The sequence below is a fragment of the Camelus ferus genome, chromosome 33, assembly GCF_009834535.1.
Source record: "Camelus ferus isolate YT-003-E chromosome 33, BCGSAC_Cfer_1.0, whole genome shotgun sequence".
NCBI lineage: Eukaryota > Metazoa > Chordata > Mammalia > Artiodactyla > Camelidae > Camelus > Camelus ferus.
Genome location: NC_045728.1, coordinates 15,917,002 through 15,936,927, shown reverse-complemented (window position 1 = coordinate 15,936,927; position 19,926 = coordinate 15,917,002). Strand labels below are relative to the sequence as shown.

Below are 19,926 nucleotides of genomic sequence, written 5' to 3'. Positions count from 1 at the left end.
AGGTGTGCTCACCCTAATATACCAGAGGAATCAGATCTGCTGTCCCTCTGTCATTTTGGGGCCTTCTGTTCCTTAGGAATAAAGTGAAAGGTTATGGAATTACATAGCAAATTTGAGTTTATTCTAACGCAAATTTTGGATGTTTCGTGGAAAATTATTTGATCTGGATCTGGAATGGTTGTTAAGTTGTATGTTTATTTGATAATTTTACAGTTCTTTGCCAGCTTAATTTGTAACAGTCAAGGAATGAACAAGACTGCTTTTCTAAGAAGTAGCACCAGATTCACATTTGCTACCCCAAAACTAACCAGCACGTATATGAAGTATATATAATATCATGCATTAAACAAATTAGGGTATGTTTCAGCAGCGTTTGCTGTGAGTACAGTGGTGGTGAGCTATATTTTTTTTGTTCTTGCTGGTTTTAATTTTAAGATCAGAAATGTGTCTTCCCAAACAAAATCTAACTTAATGTAAGAAAGTCATATTTAAGAATGGGGAAGACCTTTCACAATTCTATCCAAAAACCAAAAAGTTAATTTTCTTTCAACAAGTATTAGCATATTTTAAAATACTGAGGATAACCTAGAATTTGCTTAAAATTCAACAGTTGAACAAAAAGAGAATAAAATCCAGACATAATGGATGGGTGGCCTGTCATTTATTTAATGGTTTTTGAATTACTATTCCCACTACAAAGGTTCTAAAGATCGACCAATCAGGGCTGTTTTCATTAGTCTAACACTTAACATTATCTTTTAGAGTCAATTTTTCAAGAAGCTTCCCTTTTCTTCCCCCAGTAGTAGAACTTGTTGACTTCTTTCCAGGTCCCTTTACTCAAGGTCTAATTTCTAAAAAATACTAAAATAGCACGATACATTTTTGTTCAATAAAGGAAGTTCATCCAAGTCTCTTTGCTAACTGATTAAACTAAGGGTTTGTTGATTTAAATGGTGGCTGTTTCTTCAGCTTGATAATTCAAGAATTAAGATAATAATTGTTTGCAAAAAAAAATTATGGTATGGGTGTGCTGTTCGTAGGACTGTAGGTGCTTAATTAAGGCAGCAGTAAGAGGGAAAAATTAGTCACTGGAACCCCCAAATTCTAAGGGTTTTGCATAGTGCTTTTCTTTCGAATACACTTATCATTAATTGACTTCCTCAGATAGGTAATATGTCATTTAATGTAAGTAATCTATATCTGTATTTTTTCTGTCACAGGGAACAACATCTTAATTGCCTTTCAAAATAAACAGCACCATTTTGTCACTCAAAAACTAATCTTTAGACATGACAGATGTTTTTGTTCACTGCCAAACTCAGTTTTGAAAATTATAGACAGCATCTTGTAAACTTCACACTGCTTGAAATATAGACTTTGGAATTTCTGATCCAAGCACTTAATTTTTTAAGGCGTCAGAGCCTTCTCTTTAATATTAGTTTGATGAATTCCCTGCGTTTATGTCTTCAGAGTTAGAGAAGTGGGGCTGCTCTCCAGACGGAAAGGGACTTCAGTGCTACTGGCAGACCTCCAAAGCTATTTTACAGATAGTCCTTCCTGTCTTGGTGTAAAACAAGTGATTGACTACCTGTTGCTAAAGAATGGTTTGAACTTTCCCTTGCAGATCTTGGGTTTGTGGTGCCGAAGAGCAGAACCAATTGGCCGGGGGTGGAGTGGGGAGGCAGTGGGAAGGGACAGCACCTGCCCCCATCAGTCTTCTAGGAACAGTCATCAGCCTGGGAGGAGACAAAGGCATCTTAAAAAGGCTCTCCTGTGCTGTTTAAGTATTGGGTTTGTGAGCACACACATGTCTTATGCGTCAGTGTAAATGTTTTAATGTAAATTCCATAACTGATAATTCTTCAGTTTCATCACCTAACCAATATATATGCATCAAGAAACGTCTGGAACATTAAAAGAAGTGGCAGAGAATTATAAATGTCATTTTTCCAATCTTTTTTTTTTTTTAACCTTGTTTGAAACTAGCCCTCATACTAGAGCAGATACTAGCACTGTGAGGACAGCTTCAGTACTACTATTCCTCCTTTTACGACCACCAAGACCAGTGTTCAGATCCGATGGGAAAGGGAACAGGAGGGTTCATTTTTCCAATGTTAAAAATAGTGAGGAATTAAACAAAATTGAAAACAGGACTCAGCAGGCCATATATTGATAATGGCCATTTGAGCTTTGATGTCAAAAAGACTAAGGTTAAGATGCCTTTAGTTCAAAAGGAAGAAATAAGAAGATTCAGAAGAGAACTTTGCACATCTCTTAAAATACTCAGCGAGTCTCTGAGCAGTGTTGTCAGAGATAGCCTCTTAGGCAGAGTGAAGGCCTGAGGACCTCTCTGAATCCTAATGACTAGGTCTCTGTGAGAGGCAGAGTTTTTCATAGGAGAAAAACCATGTGGTGAAACTATTACTAGCAATACAGTAATACTGTAGTACAGCAGGAAAGTCAGAAGTCAATCTGAAGGTCACAGGGACATCAGTGTGCCCCCTTTTTGTTATTACCTCTTGGTCCCAAACCTTAAAACCATGTGTTGACATAAAGGGATATAAATTATTTGGTGTGGCCAGTGGTGCCATTATGGCCTTTTATTTCCCGGTGTTGAAATGCTGTCTCTTAGCTGAAGATGCTCATTAGAAGCATTGACTTTTGATGTTGGTCTTGGTGCCAAATGGCGGCCTTTCAGGCAGTTTCAATACATTACACTTGAAACGCTTTTAGGCCGTGTCTATACGAAGGCACTGAGTTAACTGTTTTCAGTTAGGTAGCCACGCTTTTCCCCTCCTGCAGGATTCACTGAGCATCCAAGCAATCACTCAGAGAGGGCCACATTCAAAGGACAAGACGTTTGGTCTGTCTTGTGTATGTGGTTTTTTGGTTAAAAAAAAAAAGTTTTAATAAACCTGTTCTGCATTCTTTTTCTCCCAGATATATGTAAATATGCTTGTGTTCCAATTCAAAGACTGCATCAGCGATGCAGCTTGAAAGGCGTCTGTATAACCTGGATTCCACTGGACCATCTTGCTGAGTACTTTTTGATTTGTAGCTACAAACCATGGCGACATCTGGCCCTGTTTTCTACGCTGTATCATTCCTGAAAGATCTGATGACCTCATCATTTAGGAATATTCACAGTAGCGTCACAGTATTAGAGTTTGGGTTACAATAGGTATTCTCTTAAATAGTTTACTGAGTGCCAGCTCTGTGGGGAATTACAAAGCACTTCAGTGACCTAATTTCTGCTGTCAAGGAACCCTGCAAGTAGGTGAGGTAGAGATTAAGAGTGGCCAGCAGCCCTGGGGTGAAACCCCAGGCTCATGTATCCCTTATTAGCTGTCTGATCTTGGGCACAGTCACTTAACTGCTCTAGGTTTCAGTTTCCTCTTCCATGAAATAGGAAAATTAGTAATACCTACTTGTTAGAGTTCTTGTGAATGGAGAGCATGTGAGCTGTGCTTATTAAGCAGAAAGAGGGATGTATATGGGTCTAGAAAAAATAATCATTCAGACATAATGATCTCTTTTTAGAAAGACTTAAAAAAAGTTGTTTATGAGAGCATGACTTCCATGATTAGAACTAGACTTAAAAAAAAACAAAAACTGCTGTTAAATATACTGCCTTGTCATGTGGGTCATGGACACTACAGAGAGAAAGTCATCTCATTACAGGGTTGAAAGCAGTTAGCACAGGGGTGCATCTGAGTTTCATGGGGCCCAAAAGGTATGCAATTCTGGAGGCCCTCTTTAAGGAGAATTCAGCACTCTTGCTTTTGACCATGAGAACAGGTTGCCAGGTTCCCATCCCCGCCCTTTCCAGAAACTTGGAAGGAACCCAGGCAACGGAGGAGCCCCTGCAAACGTCCAGCCTGCCTTAGCAACTGGGTTGGTCAGCTTGGGCCCGCTTGCTTGAGAATACAGGCTAATTGTTCCAGTGTGTTAAACACGCACCTTGGAAAGGGTGTTTGCGTAGTGCTTTGAAGATTAGAACCATGGATCAAAATCAAAGTTATTTTTGAAAGGAAAAAGCTACTTGACCTTTATTTTATAGAACATCTTAAGATCAGAGGTGATTTAGTATTTCTCACTGCTGGTATTTTTGTAAATTACGAACTGAAATAAAATAAAGTAATTGCTATTATTACTCAAATGAATCAGACTTAAGTGCTCTGTTGGCGAGGCAGGAAGAAGTTTGCCAACTGAAGGCATATGATCCTGGAGAAGAGACTGCAGATTTTGTTTTAGCTACCTCAGAGGGGATAAACCGGATATACAGTCCCAATAATTACATCTTAATCATCACTATAAAATTCATAGTTTTTGACAGGCATTATATCTTCTAATTTTCATACCACTGATTTGGTAAATGTTTATAGAGTGCTTACTGGGTGCTGGGTGCTAGGAATACAGTGGTAAACTAAACATACATCATCTCTGTTATCTTAACCTGTATCATCCCTGTATGGAGCTTTGAGTCTAATAGTGAACAGGAACATAGACATCAAACAAGTAATTCACACACATCTTTACCATCACGTATTCTGATACAGACCAAGGAAAGATGCAGGCGGATGTGAGAGATTATCTAGGGGAAACCCACCTTTTGGTGGTTGGGGAGGTGAACAGGTAACATTTAAAGAACTCTGTTACTGGGGAGAAAAGGAGTGGGAAGGGATAAACTGGGAGTTTGAGCTGTGCAGGCACTAACTTCTATATATAAAATAGATAAAAGCCAAATTTCTTCTGTGTAGCCTAGGGAACTATATTCAGTATCTTGTAGTAAGCAATAATGAAAAAGAATATGAAAACAAATATATGTATGTATATGTATGACTGAAACATTATGCTATACACCAGAAATGGACACATTATAACTGACTATACTTCAGTAAAAATAAATAAATAAGTAAAATTTAAAAAAGAAGAACTCTGAAGGGAGGAGTGTAGAGCGTATGCTTAGAATGCACCAGGTCCTGGGTTCAATCCCCAGTACCTCCTTTAAAAATAAATAAACCTAACTACCTCCCACCACCACTGCCAAAATAAAATAATTAAGTAATACAAAAAACAAAAACAAAAACAAAAACAAAACTCTGTGAAAGTAGGAAGGACAGAGGTATTCTCATTTTAACTCATTTTAAGGCATGGTTGGTTGACCACTTAATTCAGCAAACATTGGTTGAATCACAACAAATATTCCTGACTTCCTTAATTCAGCAAACCTTCCTGAAACCTTGCGGTGGTCAAATAGTTGCAGGAATTGTGCTGAGTTTCAGGTTGTGGAGTCGAGTAAGATACGCCTCTGTCTCTAGTGTTTACCATCCAGTGTGGGAGACAGGTAATACTAGCCTTATAAATAGAGACGCGAATTAAATGCCATTGGAGCACAAGGAAGGAAGGAAGCAATTAACTCTGCTGGTTGGGGGCTGTGAGCTGGGCGTGGGGCATGAGTTTTCCTTCGCTAGATGGAGCAGGAAGAAGAGGTGATTCTGCAGAGCAACACGTGGAGACACGAATATATACAGTTGTGTTTGGGGAACAGCGTAGGGCATTTGGGAAGACGTAGCCAGAGATGAGGAGAAAAACGTTCTCTAAGGCCAGATTGTGTTAGGTCTTGAAACAGAAACAGGCTGGGAAAGGTTAAGTGACTTAGACAGGTAAAGCTGGGACCATGACTACGTTCACTGGCTGCATTTCAACCTTTTCTAAAGTTAGGATAATTTGAATTCACATAGTATCGGAATACATGCCAAGCAAATGTGAGTTTGCTTGGCTTCTGGACTGACTGGTCTGTTGGAGGTGAGTGCGGTGTGGTAGGTGGAGGGAAGCATCAAGAACTTTGGAGTTTGACATGACAGATCTAGGCTGAGTTCACTGCCACTGACATTCCCTGAGTCACTGCCCTTCTGAGCCTGCTTCCCCTCTGTGAAGTGGGGAGAATGACACCTCCCTTATGGGAGCTGAAATAAAATCACGTATGTAAAACAGCTAATACGCTGTAGCTTTTAAAAAGCTCCTCCTGCATGGAGATTTTATTTGAAATGTTTATTAAACAGGTGTGCTGTGAATATAATGTGCAGAGTTCTGTGCTGGAGGCTGAGGGGAAAAACAACATAAATTTCAATGTATTATATTGGTTCTGCAGAGGCTTTCAGATGGTTGGGGAGAAAATGCTTACTTGATTCAGACAGTTAGGAAATCGTGAAAGGTACCCTATGAATAACTGCTTTAAAGAAGGAGGCAGGAAATAATTGTGAGTCTTGTTCAAAAAGGCAGAAACCATCTTGGTTGGTTTTAATGTCTGGAAAAAAGATGTGGAAAAGCTAGTCCTTGAACAGAAGTTCCAGGGACGTAAGGATAAATGAGACGAGGAAGGACCTTGTTCTTTGTAGGAGGAGAGGCATCTAGCTAGAGGATTGATATTGGAGAGCAGTGACGGCAGGCTGGATGTTGGGACAGGTCTTCCTAAAATCTTAAATGCTAGATGAAGGAGGGGGTGCTGCTGGAGATGTTAGAGAAATCATTAAAAAATATTTAATAGTACAGTCAACAGTAGCAACAGTAGGCTCTGTGTTTGATGTCAGCTATGAATTAGCAGAGAAGTATGTTGGAGCAAATCAGTAGAGATCATTGCAGTACTTAAAGGGAGTTTTGGTTTTACGTAGTGACCACTATGGTGGCTGGACAGAATAGTGAATTAATAAAAGGATTTTTGCTACTTTATGAAAAATCAGCTAGATGATGGAGAACCCAGAGGCTCAGAGACAGGAGAGCCAGTTCAAGCTAGTTTGAAGGCTAGTGAAATCTAGTAAGTGTTGTGCTTTATGTGGTGGGAAGACATATGTGGGGAAAGGGCATTGTTGGGCTTAGATGAAAAAGATTTGGGTTCAAGGTCTGGCCCTGCTACCAACTTAGCCTAGTGAATTTGTGTAAGTTATTTAATATCTTCGAACAGCAGTTTCCTCCTTTGAATATGACAGTCAAATCAAATAATATATGCAAAATGCACTGCAAACCCAAAATCTTCACCACTGTATCTTTTATTAATAGACATGTAGCGGAAAAGCCTTAAAAAAATCAAATTTTATGTACCGGAGGGGCTTGTTAAAGAAATCCAACTGTGGTATATTTTATAAAGCAGATCATCTTGGAAAGATACAGTTGTAATGGGTTTGAATGAGGGTAAAAAAGACACACAGCTGACATGTTGGAAATGACAAGTCAACCAGAAGAAGTAGATGATAGGTCCAAAATGGTAGATGACTGAGAGAGAGAACCTTTTTTTTTTTCTTGTAAGTTACAAAACCAAGGGAGTGAAATAATCATGGTACTGTCAGTATGATGGGGAATTGAGAAAAGCATTTCTTGGATGAAAGATGGATCACCTCAGTTTTATACACCTTAGGTTTTAGGTAAAATTTAGCATCCTAGTACGTTAACTTGTAGGTCAGGATTTTTCGATTGTGGGTGGTAGAGTCTATTCAGTTGGCATCTACTAGCATTACAAAAGAAGAAAGAGGGGAGGGTATAGCTCAAGTGGTAGAGCACCTGCTTAGCATGCACAACGTCCTGGGTTCAGTTCCCAGTAATGCCATTAAAAATAAATAAATAAAAACTTAGTTGCTCCCCCCAAAAAAGAATCACAATAAAAAGAATTTAAAAAAAAAGAAGAAGAAAGGGAGGAGCAAAAGGAAGAAAGAAGTAATGGAACAGAATAGAAAAGAGGATATCTTATGTAGTAAGGGTAGGTATCGTTTTGTGAAACTTTTGTTGACCTGGTTGTGATGGAAAATATCTATCTGGTTATGGCTTAAGTCAAAAGAGTTAGAAAGCTAATGTCACAGATGGAGGAATATAGGACTAAAGAGATTGTAAAACTGTCTGTAGTGCAGAGAAGGTACAGAATAGAGATTTAATGGGTTTGGTGGGGAGAGGGAGAAGCAGTGACAGCAAAAATACTTACTGAGCATCTCTGCAATCTGTTAGCTGCCAGTGTAAAACTGTACAACAAAAACTCTCAAGTGCAATCCCTTGACAGTAAGAGAGCTTACTGTGTAGAGAAGGAAAAGATAACTGGGCGTTCTAGGTAGCGTTAAGAGCCAGATGCGTGACTCCGATTGTGGAGGCAGGATAAAGCTCACGTGGGCGCTAGAGGAGACTGGTGAACTCTTCCCGGTGTAAGCGGAGTGGAAGGAGGCTTTAAAGGAGGGATGGAGGGGTTTAGCGTGGATGAGGTACCTTACTTGCTGCGAGTTTGGGAGGAAGCTGGAGGAAGGCCAGCTAAGTAGATCAGGAAGACTGAGAAATCAGTCTATAGTTTTTCCTCTTTCGGTAGAGAGAAAACAGCACGAATTACAACCGGTACATTGTGGAGTCTTTATCACACCCGGAAACATTTATCTCGTAGTATTTATGTAGCTAACATTCAGAATGGTATCTTGTCCATAATTTAGAAAGTGATATTGAACAAAAGGAGGGAGCCGGAGCCTCGCGGTGTGAATGCCTAGGTTAGAGAAGGATCATAATGTTAAGTGGAAAAAAGTTGGAAACAAATGGTCGTTATAGGTGTAATCTCAATTTTGTTCGAAAAAGTCTCTTTCATGTCTTAAGACTGAAAGAAAAAAAATTTGTATCATCTGAGTTTTCTCTAATGAGCATATTTTGCCTTATATTCACATTGTAAAACAAATAGTGCAATAAAAAAGAGGACAGCAGTGCTTAATGGGGGTAAGATCAGAAGGAGGGCTGAGACTCAAGTAGACACTGGATTTGGAGGACACTGGTGATCTTAGAGTAATTTCAGCTGGAGAGTGAAGTTCAAGTTCATAGAATCCAGGACACTTGGCCAAAAAGAAGGGAGGAAGAGGTGTGTGTTAGATTGGGGGAGGCTTCAAGCTGAGGGCCATGTGGGCACGTGTCCTGCACGTCGAAGGAGAGAGCCAGGAGAGGTTGGAAAGGCCATGCACACACCTTTTTAAACATTTCAGAACATTTTTATTATTGCCAAAGAAACCCCAGATCCATTAGCCATTACTCTTCATGCAAAACCTTTTGAAGTGTGTTCAGCACGTCTCACATTGGCTGCGTTGCTTTTATCAGATCGACAAGGGAGTAGAAATGGTTGAGACTGATCACTTTTCTAATGTTCTTTTATTCCTATGTCATCTGCAAGTGTCCATTCTGTCCACATGAGATGCCACCAATCACCAGTTGAACTGCAGTTGGTATATGGGAATGAGATTCAGGGCACAGATGGAAACCTTAAAGATCTGCTGTCGTGGTTATGAGAAGATGCAAATCCAGTATAAGCACTTTGATTTAAGTTATAATATAAATTATATTCCTTTCTTAATGCCTCGTTTTGGTGTTTCAGAGGTAGTGCACACTGCAGGGGGTGCCCCATGAGTTTTGACATCAAACTTGATTTTGAAAGGTGGCTCTCCTTTCAGTAACCTTGAGCCAGTAATTTAATCTCTCCAGCACTCAGTTTATTTATCTGTGAGACAGGGATAATAATACCCACCTAAAAGGGTTATTGTCAGGACAAAAATGAGGTAATTTATACAACTGTCTGGCACAGAGTAAATGCAGTCATTTTTTTCCCGTTTCCCTTCTTTCTGCTAAAGTTCACAGCCAAGGGGTGTACAATTCGCGTTGGATTTAAGGATTGATTATAATTAGAATCACATTCTTTCCCACTTATTTTGCATCCTCTGAGAGTTTGGGATCATGATGGGTTGCAACTGAGTTAGAAATGACATGGCTGATTGCTTACCTGCTTTACCTCCCGTGAAAGCAAAGTCATCCTGAGTTCGAGAGAAGTAGATGTTTAAAAAAAAATTGGCTTAGATAGATTCTACTTTCTATTTGCATAGAGTTAATATTAAACCTGTCAATGGTGGAGCCATAAAATTTAATATATTTATGCCATGGTTGCTGAGACGGATTATATTGGTGATACTTCATGAATATGGAAGTCCTTTGTCTGGCAATCTTTATTTTTTGAAACATGAAGAATAAATCATTAAGAGTAAAGAAGTGAAGGGATGAAGCCTCTGGATAGCCAAATGAAATATCCCCAGAGTCCATGCACTGAATTGTATGCTCTTGACTCATAAGGAAGCCCTTAAGCCTTTATTCAGAAAGGGTCCATGTACTCGTAATTTTAAAAATTTCCTAGATTCGGCCACATTTATAAAGACTCCTACTTCAGATTAGAATCAAGGAAACATGGCTTCTGGGTACAGGTACACCAATGGTGAGAAGATGTAGTAACTTGAATGGATGGAAAAATTATAAGAAGCAGACTCAAGAACACAAAAAGCATTCTGCAATTTCACAGTGATGTGCCGTGATGTAGGTCTGTTTTCATTTGTTGGGGCAGATTCTCAGTGGGCCATTTTAGTCTAGAAATTTATGTCCTTCAGGGATGGGAAATACTCCTACATCATTTATTTGATATTTTCATGTCTCTTTTATGTTTTTTCTGGAGCTCTTATTCAGAAGTTGGATTGATCATCTAATTTTTCTTATCTTTTCTCTCCTATTATTCATTCCTTTGTCCCACCCAGCCCCCATCCCTTATTTTCTGGGAGGTTTTCTCAGCTTTTTGCCAATAATTCTATTGAATTTTCCATTTTGCTGATGTATATAACATATAAAACATATAAAGTATTAAACATTTCTAAGAGCTCTTTCTTGTGGTCTGAGTGTCTCTTTGGCGTATTCTCTTCTTGTTTCTTTTCCTTTTTTTATGAGGGGGGAGGTAATTAGGTTTATTTATTTTATTATTTCTATTTGGAGGAGGTACTGGGGATTGAACCCAGGACCTCGTGCATGCTAAGCATGTGCTCTACCACTTGAGCTATATATACCCTCCCCCTCTTCTTATTTCTTAATGCAACAATATTTACATTGCTGAGTGCATTAGAAAATTTTCCTTGCTTCCTGTATTGTCTCTTTTTCCTCTGCATTCCTCTTTATTGTTCCATTTAGTGTCTCCGCTGTGTTTCATATTGTTTCGTTTTCATTTGTCAAACTCTCATGGTCCTTGGCTGGCTATTAGTAATTAGGAGTGAGACAGTGCAAAGCTGTGGGGAAGCTCCATGTGGATGATTCTCTGTAGGGTGACTGTGCAGAGACCTGGTCCGCTGGGTGGAAGCATTGGCAGCCACTCATGAGTACCTGCGTTTCTTCTTGAGCTGATCAGTTGAACAGAGTCCAGCGTTTTGCAGCGTATAGGGGATAAGTCTGACTGTTCTTTCTGTCTAAGCTGAGTGGGAGAAATGGTTTGGGGGTGTTTTATCGTCATCAAGATTTTATTTAATCTTCCCATCTTTCATTGGGACATTTCTCAATAGTGCTCTGTTATCCCCAAGAACAAGGTCCCTGTGATTTAACGTCTCCATTAATCAAAATTCCATCTTTTGTTGGAGTGAAGAAGAGTGTGGGATGGGAGACGAGATAGATGGCTCCTACCCTCCGGTGGGCTATAGGGGTGTGTGTGTGTGTGTGTGTGTTGGGTTGAAGTTATTGGCGTGAGAGGGAGTGGGGATATCAGAAGAACTGTTGGCTTTAATTTTGGAGCAGACTGTGAGAACCCTCTGATGACCTGTCTCTTTCAGGGTTCATAATTGCTACAAGTCAAAGCCGATTTTTGAACTCTTTTATCTCACATGTTGTAGTATGGAATTTTTGAGATTGAAAGACACTGGCTGAGGTCTTAAAGGAAGAGGTAAATGCTCCAGGGGAGCATCAAAGGCAAAGACCTAAGAAGATGAATGTGAAAGCAACTTCAAGGGAATTGACAATTCAGGGAGTTAGGGCCAGTTTCAGATTTTTGAAGAGCCTTTTTTGAACTGAGGAGTCCTCAGAAGATTCCAGGGTGGCCTGAGATCCCATGTTTTTTGGATGTGAAGACATGGGCTTGGCTGTGATGCCATTAGCCAGGATAAGAGCAGTTTCATGAACACATCTGTAAATGGCCATGTCTCAGACTTGTTGGGTAGCAGAAACGTTTACTAGGAACATTCACTTAATTTAATATTTATGGAATACCTCCTGTGTTCCATGTAGTTGGTCTAGGAGTTAGAGGTGCAAGATGACTATTTTCAGTTGTTTTGTCAAAAAAGCCTAAACTCCTTTCTACACTGTTTTTGGTTACATGTGTAATATTTATTCCTGTGGAATGACATCAGAGACAACCTTGAAATGTCAGAAAAAGATAACTGAGTTATTTATTCCTTTCGCATATTTTCCCTCTTGGGTATGTAACTTAAAGTTACTCATGACATGTTTAAAATTTAAATTTTTCATCAAAGAAAGCCATCTGTCATAATGAAGCAAGAAAGGGACATTGCGTGATATTCTTTGAAGATAAGAGATTGAAAATGAGTCTGTTAGATGCCCTCGATTACAGTTTGAGGTCATTTTGAGCTAAATTGGCTTTGGAATCAGAATTTAAATTACTGGTCAGACTCAATTAAGAGAGCTGGTCATGCAGACAGTTCATTCCCCTTCCTCCCTTCTCCTAAAAAGAATATATTTATGGTTTATAGTTCTTCACAGCCAAATTTGATATAGGCATTATTTTTTAGAAGATAAAAATTTCACACATTAATTGATTGAAGTATTTAAGAGTAATTTTGTATCTAAATAAGAAACCTGAGTAATCATTTATTAGTTGGTTTTCTAGCGTTACTTACAGAAGACCCTCTTGAAATCCCTGGGAGGTAAATCAGTACGTGACTCTGTGTTATGTTTTTGCTGCCCTGTGCAATATTAAGAGAATAGCTATCAAAGACCACCTCAGATGGTTACATTATTTAAATATTATAGCAATAAATGTATAATGGGGCATATTTTAAGAAAACATAAGTCATTAAATATGTATAATTATTTTAACAATGTTGGGATGCCTTTCTAAATATTAAACCTTTTTGTTTGTAATAAGTGGGTTCAAAATTAAATTCTCTTTTAACGAACTCAACAGGAGAGGTTTAAAATGATGAGTTCCATTGTTAATGTAGTCTTCGCTTTCGTCTTTTTATTTACTTATAGACTAGAACAAATACGTTAGTTCTGTTTCTTTTGTAACTGCAAATTTCTTAATTTAGAATTTAAAAGCAGAGATGAGAACAGTATAAACCTGCAATGTGTCTGGGGGTGATGGATGTGGAGTTGGTTGTGTATCTGGTGCTGCCTGGAGAATCTAGGCATGTAAGTGACTTGCACTAGTTAGACACTACAGCTTCACAAGGAAACGAAAGTGTCTTGAATGACTTTCTGATGCCCCTGAAATAATGCTAACATCTGTCCTAGAAGAAAACTGACGGTGTGCAGATGTCACAATCAGTTCCTCATTGGCCAATATCACCTGCCGTGGGATTTGGGTCTGCTGGCAAGAAGATGGGTTTGATTTAGGCCATAATCAGTATTGACCAACAAATATTTTTCAAATATTTTGACTGAAATTCAATTTGAAATCATAGTCTCATCCGTATATAATATCTTATCTTAAAACTATAACTATAGAGGTTTTTTTTTTAAAAAAAAAAGAACACAAAAATCAATTTATTAATGAAAAAGAATATGAAAAAGAAGTTATGTCTATATATGCATGACTAGGACATTATGCGCTACACTAGAAATTGACACATTGTAACTGACCATACTTCAATTAAAAAAATCAATTTACATTTTGAGTTTAATACATTGAATTGCAAAAATTCACATCTAGAGCAAGATATTTGACTTGTTAATGATGTTTTGTTTGAAATATTAGGTGGAAATGTCAAGTAGCTGTATGACTGGAATCTCTTCCTGAGACGATGTAGGTGGAGAAAGGCCAAAAAAAAAAAAAAAGAGAGAGAGAGACAAGCGAAAATTATAGTAAGGAAAGTCTTCTATCATATCTGATAGTTTGGACAATTTGGTAAAAATCACCAAGGAAATGTGATTAGAAATGCTTCCTAAATTATTTTATTGAGGTTAAATATGTATATGTATGTAACCCTTAGTAGAGAGATTCCATTTTCTTTGTGACATTGTTTCATCAAACAAATTTCATTTAATTTTCTATAAAAACTTAGCCTTATATTGAACTTAACAATAATTTAGAAAAGTCATGAGTATTATAAAAGTACATACCTATAAGTTAGATGGCTAACCACTGAAATGTAATTTCTTAGTTTTTTTGAAATTTATAATACATTAAAAAATTTTAATATATGTATTTTTCTTTACGTATAGTCAGTTTACAATACTGTGTTAATTTTTGATGTACAGCACAATGTTTCAATCATACATGAACATACATGTATTCATTTCATATTCTTTTTCACCATAAGTTATTACAAGATACCGAATATAGTTCCCTGTGCTATACTATATGAACTTATTGTTTATTTATTCTTTATAGATCAGTTAGTATCTGCAGATCTCTAACTCCCAACTTATCCCCCCTATAACCACAAGTTTGTTCTCTTATCTGATTATGTCTGAGAGTCTGTTTCTGTTTTGCAAATAAATTTGTCTTTTTTTTTTTTTCTTTTTTAGATTCCACATATAAGTGATATCATATGGTATTTTTCTTTCTCTTTCTGACTTATTTCACTTAGAATGACAATCTCCAGGTCCATCCATGTTGCTGCAAATGGCATTGTATAATACATTTTAAAAATCACGAGTTTGCCAAATGTATATGCCAGACAGGTCTTGCTATTTAAAAATGAAGCACAGTTTCTGCAAAAGAAAAGTATAGCTTGAATCTTGTTTCACACAAGTGAGTTTCCTAGATTTGGGGGAAAATTAATATATTGGAATCAATGATTGGCCACAGACTTAAATATGATACAAAAGGTTTAAAAATCTAAATTGTCATTGTTTACAAAATACTGGCAAATTAGAGCTAAAAGCGGCTTGGTGTTATTGTGTACTCTTCTGTTTAAAAATAAACAGTGGAAATAATTGTAGAAACCTCTGGGTTTAGAAAAGCTTGTTGGTGGTTCTTCACATCCTACTAAAAAAGCAGGCTGTCTTTGCATATTAATCACTCTGTGAAAGGAAGCTCGCCTTATTTGCATTGTGCATGCACTGAGAAGTCCAATAGTGCGCCTGAGAAAAAAATGGGGGGATTGTAATTGTTGTTCTCAAAAGGGTTTTTATTCCATTCAAGTGGAAAAGCTGAATGCTGGAGAATTAGTGCAGTGTTTTGTGGAAAAAGAGTCCCTTTGGGCCACTGCATTTCATGTGGTGCAGTCCCAGTGTGTTAGGATCCTGGACACTAGGATGGAAAGTGCTCCATCTTCCTCGGATGCGATCTGTGTTCCTGTGGATCTCTGAAATTTTGCAAGCTCCTCCCCCATTTTGTATCCCCAAAGAGTTAAACTGAGATGTTGGCAGTATTTGCGATCTTGGAAATCTCAGGAGAATTAAACACAAACCAAAACAAATCTGAATCTTTGTGTTTTGGGGGGGGCAGGGTGGAGATGCATGTTACAAAATTAAGTGGCTTATGTAGTAGTATTTTTTAAGAAAATATGTGAGTTAATTAACACCTTGCAGCAATCATTTGTCCCCCAAGTTGATTTTCAGTGGTATATTTGAAATTACTTTAATAACGACATGTTTGCTTCATTGTATTTTAAGACTCATTGGTTAAAAATAAACATTGAGTAAACAGCAGAAATGTTAAGGTTATTGAAGCTTTCTTTTAATAAGATCTTGTTAGATGAGCTACTTTTAGCTCATGTGTGTTTCCCTTCTTCCCTGATAAAACACATCTCCATGAAGCCTTTTCCTGACCTCTCAGTTCTAGTCGATTCTAGCTGGCACCAGTCATGTGAGCCAAGAGAGTTTCTAGAACCCCAATATGTACATTAGTTATTTTGGTGGTCTGTTACTTTGAGCTGGTCTCATATCCTTTCCATGTTTTTTAGCATCTTTTTAAAATTTCTGAAAAAAAAAAAAGAGGGAAAAAATTTCTGCAATCTATGGCATTCCCAGTTAGACTTTGAATTTTGCAAGGGAGGGAGTGTGCTGTTATCCGTGTGGACATCTTTTGACAGAATGATTATGTGTAATCATGGACACAAAGCTTATTGTTCTAAATGATTTTGTTAAATATTAGAAGGTGGTTAACTGATTTAAAAGGTTGCACACAGGTTTTACTAAAAACCACTTGGCTTCGGTATATTTGAATATCAGCACAAATACTTTTTATTGCCTTCTTTAATGCTGTACAGATTTGCTTATTTGACAGTTGAACACACATCCTCTGATGATACCATTTATATTTTATTTGAATTGCTTTCTACAATACTCATGTATATGGAAATTGTGTTTAATTTGGGCTAATGCAGAATATTCCATAGACTTTTAGTGTGTATTGGGGTTGTTGTTGTGAAAAATGGAAGTAGCCAAGATGTAGCTTGAAAAAGTAGGACCAGTAGAGGCTGAAAAAGCATCTGACAAGGTGCAACACGTCTTCATGATACAGGCACTCAATAAACTAAGAATAGAAGGGACTACCTCAGTCTGACAAAAGGCATCTACGAAAAACCCAGAGCTAATATACAGGTGGCTAATGAGCATAGGAAAATATTCTTGACATCATTAGCCATCAGGGAAATGTAAATCAAAACCACAGTGAGATATTACTTCATACCCACTAGGATGAACCCACTAGAATATTCTACTGCTTCATACCCACTAGAATATTATGTTTAGTGAAGTAAGTCAGAGAAAGACAATACTGTACACTGTCACTTATGTGTGGGATCTAAAAAAATAATACAAATGAACATATATGCAAAACAGAACAGACTTTTAGATATAGAAAACAAACTTATGGTCACCAAAAGGGACAAGGAATTGGGGAGGGAGAAATTAGGTGTGTGGGATTAAGAGATACAAACCACTGTGCATAAAATAGATAAACAACAAGGATGCACTTGACAACACGAGGGAGATAGCCATGATCTTGTAATAAGCCATACTGGAGTATCTGCAAAAATACTGAATCACTATGCTGTACGCTTGAAACTAACATAATATTGTGAACAACCATACTTAAAAAAAAGACATACAAGCAAGTGTTAGCAATGCTATGAAGAAGTTGGATTTCGTATGTACTGCTGATGGGAATGTAAAATGGTGTACAGCTCCTTTGGAAAGTAATCTGGCAGATCTTAAGTTACCATATGAACCAGAAGTTTCACTCTTTCAAGTGTGAACACATACATGTGTTTAGAAACTTGTGCACAGATGTTCATAGCAGCATTATTAATAATAGTCAAAATTAGAAACAACCCAAATGTCCATTAACTGGAAAGTGAATAAACAAAATGTGGTATATCCATACAATGAAGTATTACTCAGAAATAAAAAAGATGAAGTACTGATACATACTGTAAAATGGGTGAGCCTTGAAAACATTATACCAAGTGAAAGCAGCCAGGCACAAAAGACCACATATTGTAGGATTCCACTTATATGAAATGTACAGAATAGGAAAATCCATAAAGACAGAAAATAGGTTCGTGGTTGCATAGTGCTGGGGGGTTGAAGGGAATGGAAAGTGATTGCTAATGGGTACAGGATTTTTGGGGGGATGATGAAATGTTTTAAAATAAAATAGATTGTGTGGTGCTGGTTTGGAAACTGAGTATACTAAAAACTATTGAATTATATACTTTATATGGGTTAATTGTATGATATGTGAGTCATATTTCAGTAAAGCTGATAAACACACACACATACATAGCTGGTATACGGTATATAGCATTTGGATAGAAATAAGCAAACCTGAGTTTTTTTTCCCCCAGTGGAATCTATGAAAGCCAAAGTGAAATTACCAAACACTTGAAATTTGTTATTTTATTAAAATTAATTTTGATCGATGAAACAGAAGATGGTATAAAATATAGATGTGTGAAACTGAGCATCACTCAACACATGTGTTGATGACATACCATGAGAGTCCGTGGTGTAAAAGCTTGAACATCACTTTATTCTTTCATAAGTCTTCAGTTGCCTAACTAGGATGGAGCACTCTAGTTTTCAAAGACATGGACTCCCATAAAGATAACTACCTGCAGGGAAGGGGTTGTCATTGGAGAGGGTCATGTGGCAAGATTCTAAGGCCCTAACAATGTTCTATGTCTTGAACTAGGTTGTGGCTACTTGGGTTTTCTTATTATATTAATTCATTAAGCCATATGTTTTCGTGTGATGCATTATCTTATATGTATTATATTTCATAATAAAAAAGGCTTAAATGAGAAAAGTATGATCCCTATCTTTGAGACATTTGCAGTCAAATGAAATGTTAAATATGGTATTTAGTAGCATTTTAAAGATCAGTAGCACGTATTTATGCTAGAATTTTATTACCCTAAGTAGATGAAACTTCTTTTGGATAACCCACGGCCATCTGTTTGACCTTGAAATTTTATGCCATTGAAATTTTGTTTTCAGACTTTCTTGAGCTTTTATATAATGCAGGCTTGGTTGATGGCAGGGTTTGTGGGCTGGGAGAGTCCAGCATGGATTTTATCCTTTTGGACAGTTCAGAGTGGTGGTAATTTTTGCCCTTTTAGGGCAAAGAAGGTGCTGTGGGAGACCTGAGAGGATCTGGGAAGGCTTGGGCAGTTTCTTCCAGCGGGAGTAGGCAAAGGAAGAGAAAGAGAGGGCAGAGCTTTCGTGCACAGAGGCGCAGTCCTCTGCAGTTCACAGGGATGCATCCTGGTGAGAGCATAGGACCGGAGGGTGATGAGCTGGAAAAGGGAGACGAGGGGCCAGACCCTGAACTGTCTTGCCAGCTGAGCCAAGGCTTTTTGCACGTTCTCTAGAGATGAGTGATTCTCGAGGAAGGAATCCGTGTAGGGATGGAGAAGCAGCATATCACGGTCTTGAGGTAGGTGTGAGATTTTTATTTTTATCAAAAGGGAGACTTTCTCAAAAGGCTAAACATAAAATTACCAGCATGACCCAGCAACTCTACGACTAGGCGTATACCCAAGAGAATTGAAAATGGAAACTCAAACAGATACGTCTATGCCAATGTCCACAGCAACACTATTCACAATAGCTAAAAAGTGGAAAACAGCCCAGAATCCACCAACAGATGAAGAGAGAAACACAACGTGGTATATATGTACAGGGGAGTATCAGCCACAAAAAGCAGTGATGCTCTGATACACACTACAACATGGGTGAGCCTTGGAAACATTTTGCTGAGTGAAATAAGCCAGACACAAAAGGACGAGTACTGTATGATTCCACTTACATGACATTTCTAGAACAGGCAAATCCATAGAGACAGACAGTCCCTGTCCTTGACAGAAAGTAGATTAACGAGGCTGGGCGTAGGGGTCGTTATTTATCTAATGGGTACAGAGTTTCTGTTTGGGGCGTTGAAAAAATTTCAGAAATAGTGGTGACAATTGCACAACATTATGTATATAATTAATGCCGGTAAATTGTACACTTAAAATGATTAAAATGACAACTTTTACATTACATATTTATTTAGTAAAAGCAAAAGGAAAGAAAAATGGGGCACGAGCTAAAGAAGGTGGCATTGAGAAGCCCTTGAAAAAGTTTAAGCAGGGGATGGCCCTGTGGAGGTTGGCTCAGGGGCTGGGTGCTGGTGACCAGTGGGTGGTGCAGGCACAGGCCGTGAGAGCTGGAGGGAAGGCACTGGCAGAGGGGCTGGAGGGGAGGAGACGGGTTCCATTGTTCAGGGACAATTGGTAGGTGTTGGTGGATGGACTACACCTGTCCTCCAGCTCACAGTCCTCGTGCTCCCTTTTGGTAAGGAGCCTAAAGGAGAGAAGAACCATTAGGGTAAACACCGATGCTACAAGAGCATACAGGAGGGGCACCCAGCACAGTCTCCTGGTCCAGGAAGACTTT

At 38.2% G+C, this 19,926-nt stretch overlaps 1 protein-coding gene, 1 long non-coding RNA gene and 1 other non-coding gene across 19 annotated transcripts in view; 2 read left to right on the top strand and 1 right to left on the bottom strand.

Moving 5' to 3' along the window:
- NCAM1 (neural cell adhesion molecule 1) overlaps positions 1–19,926 on the top strand; it is a 297,404-nt gene that overhangs the window by 2,997 nt on the left and 274,481 nt on the right. The window lies entirely within an intron of this gene.
- On the top strand, positions 1,027–19,271 carry LOC116661122. Its single transcript, XR_004316878.1, has 3 exons — positions 1,027–1,036; positions 12,334–12,339; positions 18,355–19,271. It is a non-coding gene; the product is annotated as an uncharacterized LOC116661122 (long non-coding RNA).
- Positions 1,971–2,100, bottom strand: LOC116661230. The gene has a single exon (XR_004317048.1). It is a non-coding gene; the product is annotated as a small nucleolar RNA SNORA61 (small nucleolar RNA).